Here is a 12,744-nt window from a genome sequence, read left to right as displayed (position 1 = left end):
CTGAACAAAGTGGTTGTCAAAATCAAAAGTAAAAGTCAGTATCTGGTGTGGCCACCAGCTGCATTAAGTACTGCAGTGCATCTCCTCCTCATGGACTGAACCAGATTTGCCTGTTCTTGCTGCGAGATGTTACCCCACTCTTCCACCAAGACACATGCAAGTTCACGGACATTTCTGGGCGGAATGGCCAAAGCCCTAACCCTCAGATCCAACAAGTCCCTTACATGCTTAATGGGATTGAGATCCGGGCTCTTCGCTGGCAATGGCAGAACACTGATTTTCTTGTCTTGCAGGAAATCACGCACAGATTGAGCAATATGGCTGGTGATATTGTCACGGAGGGTCATGTCAGGATGAGCCTGCAGGAATGTTACCACATGAGGTAGTAGGATGTCTTCCCTGTAACACACAGCATTGAGATTGCCTGCAATAACAACAAGCTCAGTCCGATGATGCTGTGACACACACCAGACCATGACAGTCCCTGCACCTCCAAATCAATCCCGCTCCAGAGTACAGGTCTCAGTGTAATACTCATTCCTTCGATGAAAAACACGAGTCCGACCATCACACCTGGGTGAACCAAAACTGTGACTCGTCAGTGAAGAGCACTTTTTCCCAGTCCTGTCTGGTCCTGCAAAGGTGGGTTTGTGCCCACAGGTGGTGATGTGCCCACAGGTGATGTGAAATCTGGTAAGGACCTGCCTTACAACAGGCCTACAAGCCCTCAGTCCAGCCTCTATCTGTCTCCCTGTAGCGCTGTCTTAGGCGTCTCACAGCACGGACATTGCAATTTAATTTAATTTTAATTGATCAAATGTCACACATTATACATACATTTCTGCATAAACATGGTGAAATTATTTATTTTTCACATATCCCAGCTAAGCTAAGCTAAGCTTAGCTGGAATATGCTAAGCTAAGCTGGGGTCAGAGTGCAGGGTCAGCCATGATACGGCGCCCCTGGAGCAGATAGGTTTAAGGGCCTTGCTCAAGGGCCCAACAGTGGTGTCTTGGTGGTGTTGGGGCTTGAACCCCTGACCTTCTGGTCAGTAACCCAGAGCCTTAACCGCTGAGCCACCACTGCCCTAATTTATTGCCCTGGCCACAACGTTTGTCCTCATGCTTCCATGCAGCATGCCTAAGACATGTTCACGCAGATGAGCAGGGACTCTGAGCATCTTTTTTGTGTGTTTTTCAGAGTCAGTAGAAACATTTGTTTAGTGTCCTAATTTTTCTGTAAGCTGTTAGAGTATTAATGACCGTTCCTCAGGTGCATGTTCATTAATTGTTTATGGTTAATTTAACAAGCATGGAAAACATTGTTTAAACCCTTTATAGATCTGTAAAGTTATTTGGATTTTTACAAAATTATCTTTAAAATACAGTGTCCTGAAAAAGGGGTGCAATGGTTTATCATGGCATGACGATGCACATCGAGGAGATGGGAGTTTTTATTTTACACACACACACACACACACAGTTGTGTTTCCATGTTTTATGGGGACTTTCCATAGACATAATGGTTTTTATACTGTACAAACTTTATATTCTATCCCCTAAACCTAACCCTACCCCTAAACCTAACCCTCACAGAAAACTTTCTGCATTTTTACATTTTCAAAAAACATAATTTAGTATGATTTATAAGCTGTTTTCCTCATGGGGACCGACAAAATGTCCCCACAAGGTCAAAAATTTCGGGTTTTACTATCCTTATGGGGACATTTGGTCCCCACAAAGTGATAAATACACGCTCACACACACACACACACACACACACACACACACACACACACACACACACACACACACTTTTCCTGTTGCAGGAGGAAGGCACTATTCGCTTTGGATAAAGGCATCAGCCACATTTATTAAAATATAAATATTCTACAGACATACAGTATATTGTTATTTTGTGCATGCAGAAATTAAAATAGCTAAAATATCCATACAGCTACAATATCAAATAGCTTTAAATGATACCTTGTGTGTGATGTTTATTAATGCCATGGCAATGTAAACCCTTAATTATAATACAAACAAAAATATAATAAAATAGAATGGAACAGAACATTTGAATTAAAACTGAAACTGGCATTGAAACTGAATTGGAAGTGATTCATTGGAATAAGAATTAGAACTGAATGAGTAAAACAGGAATTGAATTGGTATTGAAATAGAGAAGGGATAGACAGTAAATTAGAATAGTGACGCAGAAGTGACACTGATCACACAAGGCAGAGAGAATGAGAGAGTGTGTGTGTGTGTAGAGAGAGAGAGAGAGAAAGGATTACATGAGACATCCACTTGATGAGGTGAAATCACAACTCCCTTGCGTGAGTATTTTGCACACTAAGCCTCTGCATGTGCCTGTGCGTGTGTGTGTGTGTCATTTCATCAGCTCAGATGGTAGGATCCCTTTCTTCCTTTGTTCCTTTATGCATTCAGCACTCATTCATTCCATTGATTTAGGAGTATGAATATTCCTGGATAGTTTAGAAATCTCTCCTTACTAATGCCACTTCCTGTTGGTATCATCCACTGATTTAAAGTCAACATCAAACTGTGCATACCCCATATTTAACTTACACAAAGTAACATACTTTTAAGTAAAACAGGATATTCGACGAGTGAAAAAAAATGTAGCATGGGGCTTGATTTTACATGATTCATCAATTGCATCTCAGACTGCATTTAGCCTAATGGTCAGAGAAGCCCATCTATTCCTGGATAATGTTAAACACTGATTTAAATTCAGATTTATTCAAATACATAGAAAGCTGTTTAAAAAGCACTTTAAGGAAGTGGTCAGTAATTTGTGGTTTTCATACAAGTGTGACACTGAATAGGTTAAAGGTCAAAAGTGAAGAAGAAGGTCAAAGTGTAAATAGTGTTGTCTTGGTTACCACAGAGATAGATCGGGGGCGGCTGACATATCAGGAAGTTAGCACACTATTTTGCCTTCTGCTGAGATTACAGGGAAGTGCCCTCACAATGCCACAGAGCATCTGCCAACAGCAGTTCATCAGAGTTCATTTATGCATGCTCATGTTCAGGTCCACTCCTAGACATGCGCACCTGTTCAATTAAAATGGAGCGTGTTTCCCTGTGAAATACATTGATCAGAACATCCTGTGCTGAGAACAATGTGGATTCAAACCCAATATCAGAGTCCTCTCACCTACTGCATTAAATTGCCAATTTAAACAAGTAATGTAATATCTTAAACCCACACTGCAGTGTTTTCTACAGGATTTTGCCATTGAAGCAGGAGGCACTGTTCACCCACCCCTAAAACTGGACAAACCCCCAACTTGCTAAACAATAACTTTTGTTAACATTTTTTTAGTTTGTTTTATTAAAATGCTGTTGTATCTTTAAATACACATTACCTGGGCTCAATTATATGCAGCATTATGAACATCCAGTTATTACACTGAATAATGCTACATCCACACTCATACGTTTTCACTTGAAAAAGCATTGATTTTGTACATTTCAGCCTCTGATCCACACTGAAAAGCATTATCCTACATCGAAAACAGAGAGTTTTGAAAACACTCTCCATTACCACATTTGGAAAACAAACAGGAAACTGAAACTAGTGTAGACATGCCCCAAGTGTCACTAACATTGCAAATTGTACTGTACTTATATGGCGCCTTTTTTTATTATTTTTAACCCTAGCGGTTACCAAAGCGCTTCACACTGTGTCCCATTCACTCCACTCACTCACACACTCACACACTCACACACTCACACACTCACACATTCACACATTCACACATACTCACACACACACACACACGATGGCAGCGCTACCACGCAAGGTGCTAGCCTGCCATTGGGAGCAACTTGGGGTTCAGTGTCTTGCCCAAGGACACTTTGGCATGTGGAGTCATGTGGGCTGGGAATCGAACCGCCAACCCAGCGATTAGTTCATTTATAAAATGGATTATTCGGACTCAAAATTCTGATCGGATGAGCTACGTTCGCGGCTGTTGTAAAATGACTGTAAATGCACATTTGTGACCACACATTCAAAAATGGCAAGTTGTCTAGTGGTTTAGATCAAACTCTTACAGTTAGGACAATGAACTATAACATTTGGTGGAAATTGTTTATTTTGATTATAATCAATATTGTAAATTGACCTGTTTATTGAAGATTGGTGTCATTATCATATTGCGTTAATTTTATACTCCACTTTTGTCTTCCCCAAGAACTAGAGTTGGACCGATATATCAGTTTTACAGATTAATCGGTTGTCTGCAAAATTCTATGCCGAAAGTTGAAAAAAAGAAAATGCGTATTCCTCCGTGTTCCTCTGTGGCTGGCAGGGGGGATTCAACAGTTAGAACTTATTCATCCATATTTTTCTCTTCACTTCAATGCAAATTTGGTAATTTTGATTAGAAAATCAAGTGTTCTAAATTGAAACGAGCGCATTAAAAGAAAAATGCAACTACATAAAAATTTGTCCCATCAGCATTATATATATATATATATATATATATATAAAATCCTTAATCTGGTGAATACACAGGCTTTAAAAAAAGTGACATTTGGTTAATACATACATACATATTAAGCATTGTAAGGTATCCAAGTCTTTGTCATTTGAAAATAAGAATCCTGAAATAAGTGTATTTCGAATCAGTTGACCTCTATCAAGAACACCCCTTAATCCTTGTAAAATTTCTGTAATGCTCAGCCTCATGTGACTTACCAATACTGATGGCATGAGGGTAATATATTAACATGTAGGCACATGTATTAACTGCAAGTCTACATAAAGACTATAGAAATGTCATTTCACTTGTTAGTCTTCAGTAAAAGTGGTAAAAGTTAGTTTTTTTTATAAATTGCGCTCTACCGGTGTACAAAGATTTAACGCACATACTGGTCTAATCAGCTTCCGAGTTTCCTTTGCATTTTCTTACCACCAATAAAAGCAGATCCTCGTCCATTGGTTTGCATGACTAAAACAAGAACTGAATACCAGTACAGTAGAATTCAAAACATTACAAGTTTTGCCTCACTTGGCTTTGCTTAGGAAGCATCCAACACATTCTCTCATCTCGACAACACACAACCACAGCTTCCCCATTGGACTCAATAGTAACTGCAAGATACTAGTGTACTCGATTACTCGTGCAAATCCCTAATCACTTTAGTTTGACATTTCCTTCAAAAAGTACACCTAAAACACGAACAGTTCTTGGCTCATCTCGAGTTGAACATAATAACCTGCAGTTTAAGGAGCAAGCGATCAGAACCAATTCATTGAGCACACAACCGATTCTGACCGAATCACTTCATTATTAAGGCCGAGGGTTCTTGTGTTCAATTCTGCCTGAATCGTTTTGCTTGATTCATTTTTTTAAAAAGTGATTCGTCAAGCAATTTGTTTAATAATTGGAAAGCACGCTGCCAGGTTTTTTTGTTTTCGCATGCAAGAACAAAAACAATGCAACACAACACAACTCAGCTAAATATCGAAATAAATATATACTGTTTATTGTGGTGCTGCAGATTCAGCATCAGCACAGCGGCATGCCACTCCTGAATAGTGGTGCAGGAAACACTGCCTACCACACACACACACACACACACACACACACACACACACACACACACACACACTAACTCTCAACTAAAAAGCTCTAATGCGATAAAACAATTCCCTTCCAATAAATCTTAGCAAAAAGAATCTATTAAAAAATGACAAAAAGCATTCTGCTTTCATTTCAGCAGGCGAGGATGTTTCCCCACCAACAAACACATTGATAAAACTCAAATTACAGCAGTTTCATGTTCCGTGACTTGTCGAGATAATGCCTTCATTAGGATGCCAGAGGGAAAGAGGAGGAGCCAACTGAGAGGCATTCGACTGGAGAAAGCATCTCTCTCTCACAGACACATACACACATATTATTTACACAGGTAACCCACCCCCAAAGGAGAAAGCTGAAGCCTAATATGGATAAGGATGGTGCGATGTTTAATTGTTCCATCACCCATGCCATTTAGAGAGAGAGAGAGAGAGAGAGAGAGTGTGTGTGTTTATGTATGTGTCTTGATGTGGGTGTCAGTGTTTTGTTTTATTGTGCTGAAGCTCAGCGATCCTCTGGCTCAATTACTGGCCCACTGAGAGGGCATTCCTGCGTTTGTCGCAATCAACAAAACTGCAGTGGCCGACAGAAAAGAGTAGGCGCAGAGAAGCGCAGACCCGCAGGGACACGGGTCTGTGCCTCTGGACCTCCTGTGCAAATCAGTGCAAGTCTGGACAATTAATAGCCTGTCAATATCTGCTGGAAGCAGCTGGACACTGCAGCTCTTCCATATTCCAAATGATGAAATTACATTTTTTTCCAATTGACTAATGTTAAATAAGACAGAGAGGCCGGGATGTTAAGGGATCAGCACCAAGTGACTATCATGATGCAGTCTTAAGAGTTAAAGTTACAGGACATAACAGCATTTTGTGAATTATAATAAAATATTTGTGGTATTTCGGGTAAGCAATGCATTTAAGATTTCAATTTGAGCAATCAGTATTAAAGAGATAGTTCACTTAAACATTCAAATTCTTCCATAATTTAATAAACATTTACTTGTATGACTTTCTTCAGTGGAACACAAAAGGAGATGTTAGGCAGAATGTTAGTCACCATTCACTTTTGTTGAATGGAAAAAAAGTTGCAATGAATGTGAATGGTGACTGAGGCTAACATTTTGCCTCTCCTTTTGTGTTCTATGGAAGATAGATAGTAATGCAAATCTGGAACATCATGAGGGTGAATAAATGATGACAGAATGTTCATTTTAGGGTGAACTATCCCTTTAAAGCGCACAAACAGCAGAAGTTAATTAGCTAATTTCAAGCACTAATTGGTCAATTTGAAATAAAATGTATCTCTTTTACTTAATACAGATTCCTGGTCTAATTGTGCAAGATTCCATAGGAAAAAATGAATGTATATATTAAAATGTATTAACTTACTTTGCCTCAAAAATGACTTTCCTTTTTGGTTGATGTCACCAAGTAATCTTAATTATTATAAACAAACGCCTCCTCCTCAGTAATCTGTCAAATAGAGACCAGGCCCAGCTAGCTGTACCGGCCCATTCTGACATTGAACGCCCACTTTTCACACTTTTACCAATTTCTGATGGATAAAATAAATAAAAAATCTATTTAAAATCACAAACCAATCAATTCCTGATGGATAAAATCTATTCAAAATCAATTCAAATCAGGATCCAGTCAATTCCTGGTGGATGAAATCAATTACAAATCAATTCATATTATCATCCAATCATTTCCTGTTGGATAAAACAAAAAAATCGAAATCAAATATCCTGTTTCACTCTGAAATATGCCACATTACATTAGTAAAATGGGTTCAAACACTGTTTCATGTTGACCAAGCAATTTGTGTACTGCCACTGTCTATTATGAAACTACAGGCTGTATTATGATGTTAGCAATTAGATAATGTGAAACTTAAAAAGTGTAACAAAGAAAAGGAGGAAGTGTAACAAATGCAAACTATACTTTCACTTTTTGTGCTCTGGGAAAGATTTATCTGGACAGGCAAAAGGTTAGGATGAGGTCAAATGGGTTTACTTTAACATACGAATCCAGGACAACTCCATGCAGGGCACAATGCCAGTCTCCACAACACTCACCATACCAACCTCAACCTCACAGACACACATGCCAAGCCGCATGAGTTAGTGCCACACAACAGAGCTAAAAGCACACAAAATGATGTGTGCATGTGTAAAAGCTGATTTTTTTAAGACAAAAATACTGTACACTACATTAGCCATAACATACTTGTTGGTATCCAAGTGAAATAACTAATTGTTTAAGTACCTTTAAGGAACAAATGTTCTTGTAATACAAAAGTATTTTGCAGAACTTCCAAGAAGCTGTTTTGTGTCTTTATGTCATTATTCACAGAAAATATTTCCTTAAAGGGACTGTTCCCCCAAAAATGAAAATTATCTCACATGTTACTTGACGTCCTTTATTTTACTATAAATCTCCACCTTTGACCAGCCCTGACCATTATACACAAAAAAAAAAAAAGAAAAAGAAGAAGAGGTAGAAGAATGTGGAAGTGAAAGTGTACATTTGAACTCTCTGGGGTCTGAGGGTGTTTTGGGCCTTGGAGAAGTTTTGCCATGCCTTGACATTTGTGCTTTTTTCAGTTGCTTAAAAACATATTAATGGCTAAAGTCTGATAACACTGTATTCAGCACAAACTGGGCTACAATTACATGTGAGCAACATGTATGTACAGGTTTGTAATTTTGAGAAAATAACCTTTATGCGTGGTATTTGAAAAAACTACATTTTTAAGTCATTGAAATAAGGCCATATAACACATACTAAACATTTGTCCACAAGCCTTTTGAGAACAGGATCTTGTAGCCTAGAGTTCCTACAAAATGATGTGAAAACCATCCTGATCACTCATTCATACAAAACAATATAGTAATTGAATTTTTGTAAGACACTTTTAGTGTTAGAAAGGTCATATGCGAGGAGGGGTGAACTATCATGAATATGGATTGTAATTCACACCTGAGGAGACAAAGACCCCTCCCCTGGACCTATCAATGAGGAATGTGACAGAAAGAGAATGAATGTGAGGAGACGTAATGATCAAAATCAAGTTTTAAGTTAAAGAAGAAATCGGACTATATATTTTCTTTAAGTAAAGACTTTACTTAAATTTAGACCTAAACTACCATTGAAAAGAAGTCTCAAAACATGGATTTAACTACTGGAGTCATATGGATTTCTTTAATGCTGACTTTTTGTGATTTCTGGAGATTCAATATTCTGGCCACCCTTTACACATACATACACACAGATATATATGCACCAAAAGAGCTGAAACATTCTCCAGAAAATCTTCATTTGAGTTCTGCAGAAGAAAGAAAGTCATACACATCTGGGATTGCATGATGGTGAGTAAATCATGAGAGAATTTTCATTTTTCAGTGAACTAACCCTTAATATTTTCAAACGTTACACATTACCAACACAAGACAAAAAAACGTGACGTTGACGTTTCCTGGTGTGGGGAAAAAAACAGCAGGAACATTCTTCAAAACTTCTTTTGCATTCCATTCCAAGACCAAAAAGTTTATATGGGTGTGGAACAACATGAGGGCAAGTAAACAATAACAACTTTCATTTTTGGTCTTTTAATACAGTATTGTATTCCTCAAATATGACAGAATGGGTATCCAGTTATGCATCGGCAGCAGGCGATCAGAATCTCTATCTGTCCCAGACAGCTCTGTCCCTAGGCTCTGTCCGGCAAGGCCACACCGTCTGCATCTCAAATCTCCATTGCTTCTGCGGCATCGTCCTTTCTTTCCTTTCTGCCCTGTTCTGTTCTGTTTCACAATGCCCCTCTTTTTCTACTGTTATGAACTGATAGTTTCAACAGAGACCCCATCAGCTCTATCTCTCTGTTCTGCCCATTATATCAACACTGCAATACCAATGTCCTGAGGGAAATATAAAATGAATGCAGTATTTTGAAAAGGTGCCTTCAGTGGGAATGTATATTAACTGTTACTGCTATAAAATATACGAAGTACTCCTTTAAGCAGGAGGTAAAAATTAAAGCCAAGTACCAGAAAATTACTCTCCATTAGCATGGATTATTTTAAATTAAACTAAATCAAGTAATCAGTCAAAATGTATTTCTTTGACCCTAAATGCCATCACTTTAATTTAAAACAATTGATGTTACCAAACACGCACAACACACATATACATGTATACAACAATAGAATGGTTTCATTTGGTTCATTGAATCTGCCCTATTCAATGTTTTAAAGGATTATATCACTTTAACCCAGACCAAATTTTAAAATGTTAAAAAGAATAAGAATTCTGTAATCATTTAAGCATTCATTAAGCATTTCATTTTTGTTTTATTTGCCAAGAGTTTTCAGAATATGCCAAAAAACAATATAAACCACAAATGTACCATAAACCAATCATAAAAGCAATCATTTTTATTCATTCACTATAATCCATATCTTAAGATATCTTTCTGGATCTGAAAACCTACGCAGCTGACTTGCTGCCTTGCCAGTCATTGGCTTTACAGACAGCTTTTGAATGAATGGAACTCATGGAAACTAGTCTCAGAACAGTTTGAAAAGCACCTTATTTTCATCCAACCGCCGTATACAGCCTAAGAAGCAGCATTTTCCAGTTTTCGGGTGCAGTCTCAGATTGCATCAGGAGAAGATTTTCAGCAATTAATAACTTTAATTCCACTCTACCTCACTCAAAACTATTGTAAGCCATCAAACAAAACATTGCATGCAGTGCATCATCCTTTGGACTACTTTTGTACAGAATGGTATGGGTATGGTAAGGGTGGGATTAGCAGCTGTATTGTCTATATACAGTATATATATATTTTACACATACATACACAGATATATATATATATATATATACATACACAGATATATATATATATATATATATATATATATATATATATATATATATATATATATACATACACAGATATATATATATATATATATATATATATAGATATAGATATATACATACATAGATATATACATACATAGATATATACATAGATATAGATATATATAGATATATAGATATATACACTCACCTAAAGGATTATTAGGAACACCATACTAATACTGTGTTTGACCCCCTTTCGCCTTCAGAACTGCCTTAATTCTACGTGGCATTGATTCAACAAGGTGCTGAAAGCATTCTTTAGAAATGTTGGCCCATATTGATTGGATAGCATCTTGCAGTTGATGGAGATTTGTGGGATGCACATCCAGGGCACGAAGCTCCGTTCCACCACATCCCAAAGATGCTCTATTGGGTTGAGATCTGGTGACTGTGGGGGCCATTTTAGTACAGTGAACTCATTGTCATGTTCAAGAAATCAATTTGAAATGATTCCAGCTTTGTGACATGGTGCATTATCCTGCTGGAAGTAGCCATCAGAGGATGGGTACATGGTGGCCATAAAGGGATGGACATGGTCAGAAACAATGCTCAGGTAGGCCGTGGCATTTAAACGATGCCCAATTGGCACTAAGGGGCCTAAAGTGTGCCAAGAAAACATCCCCCACACCATTACACCACCACCACTAGCCTGCACAGTGGTAACAAGGCATGATGGATCCATGTTCTCATTCTGTTTACGCCAAATTCTGACTCTACCATCTGAATGTCTCAACAGAAATCGAGACTCATCAGACCAGGCAACATTTTTCCAGTCTTCAACTGTCCAATTTTGGTGAGCTCTTGCAAATTGTAGCCTCTTTTTCCTATTTGTAGTGGAGATGAGTGGTACCCGGTGGGGTCTTCTGCTGTTGTAGCCCATCCGCCTCAAGGTTGTGCGTGTTGTGGCTTCACAAATGCTTTGCTGCATACCTCGGTTGTAACGAGTGGTCATTTCAGGCAAAGTTGCTCTTCTATCAGCTTGAATCAGTCGTTCCATTCTCCTCTGACCTCTAGCATCAACAAGGCATTTTTGCCCACAGGACTGCCGCATACTGGATGTTTTTCCCTTTTCACACCATTCTTTGTAAACCCTAGAAATGGTTGTGCGTGAAAATCCCAGTAACTGAGCAGATTGTGAAATACTCAGACCGGCCTGTCTGGCACCAACAACCATGCCACGCTCAAAATTGCTTAAATCACCTTTCTTTCCCATTCTGACATTCAGTTTGGAGTTCAGGAGATTGTCTTGACCAGGACCACACCCCCAAATGCATTGAAGCAACTGCCATGTGATTGGTTGATTAGATAATTGCATTAATGAGAAATTGAACAGGTGTTCCTAATAATCCTTTAGGTGAGTGTATATATATATATATATATATATATATATATATACACATACACACACACACACACAACACATACATACATAAATATATATGTATATCTGTGTGTATGTGTATATATATATATATATATATATATATATATATATATATATATATATATATATATATATATATATATATATATACAGTATATTGCCACTTGCTGGAAGTTTGTAATTTTTTGCACCATTCTCTATACACTCTAGAGACTCTTGTGTGTGAAAATCCCAGGAGATCAGCAGTTACAAAAAACCCAGGAGATCAGCAGTTACAAAAATGCTCAAACCAGCCCGTCTGGCACCAATAATTAAGCTAATGGTTGATGTGAACATTATCTGAAACTCCTGACCCATATCTGCATGATTTGATATATTAAACTGCTGCCACATGAATGGCTGATTAGATAATCATAATGAGATCAGGCTGGCAACAATTACTGTTTTTTGGATGTTTGTGCACACCAAGCTTTTTAACCACTCCGGCTAAAATGAATTAAGCAAATCAATTTATCCCCCACCAACTTTAAGTGATTTAACAGTTGGTTGAAAAGCCATGAAATGGTTTCCCTGGAATCAGTATTCTAACAATGAGCTTCAAAGAATTACACTAAACAAAATAGGAATCTAAATCTCCAGATAGAAACAACATTTAAACATTCCACAGTGGCTTGGTAACACATCAGAGAAAGGAATTCTGGGTAATACAGCACTAAGCTCTAAGAACACTGCATCTGTGGCTCAAAACAATGGTTACCAAGCTGCAGGAGGTACGGATGCAAACAATACATTCCCTAAATACACCTCT

General features: G+C 37.9%; 1 protein-coding gene across 15 annotated transcripts in view; it reads right to left on the bottom strand.

Moving 5' to 3' along the window:
* LOC127633455 (calcium/calmodulin-dependent protein kinase type II subunit gamma-like) overlaps window positions 1-12,744 on the bottom strand; it is a 117,716-nt gene that overhangs the window by 75,293 nt on the left and 29,679 nt on the right. The window lies entirely within an intron of this gene.

The sequence above is a fragment of the Xyrauchen texanus genome, chromosome 40 (genome assembly GCF_025860055.1).
Source record: "Xyrauchen texanus isolate HMW12.3.18 chromosome 40, RBS_HiC_50CHRs, whole genome shotgun sequence".
NCBI classification, from domain to species: domain Eukaryota; kingdom Metazoa; phylum Chordata; class Actinopteri; order Cypriniformes; family Catostomidae; genus Xyrauchen; species Xyrauchen texanus.
Note: the sequence above shows the minus strand (reverse complement) of the source record. Positions and strands in the feature narration are given on the sequence as shown.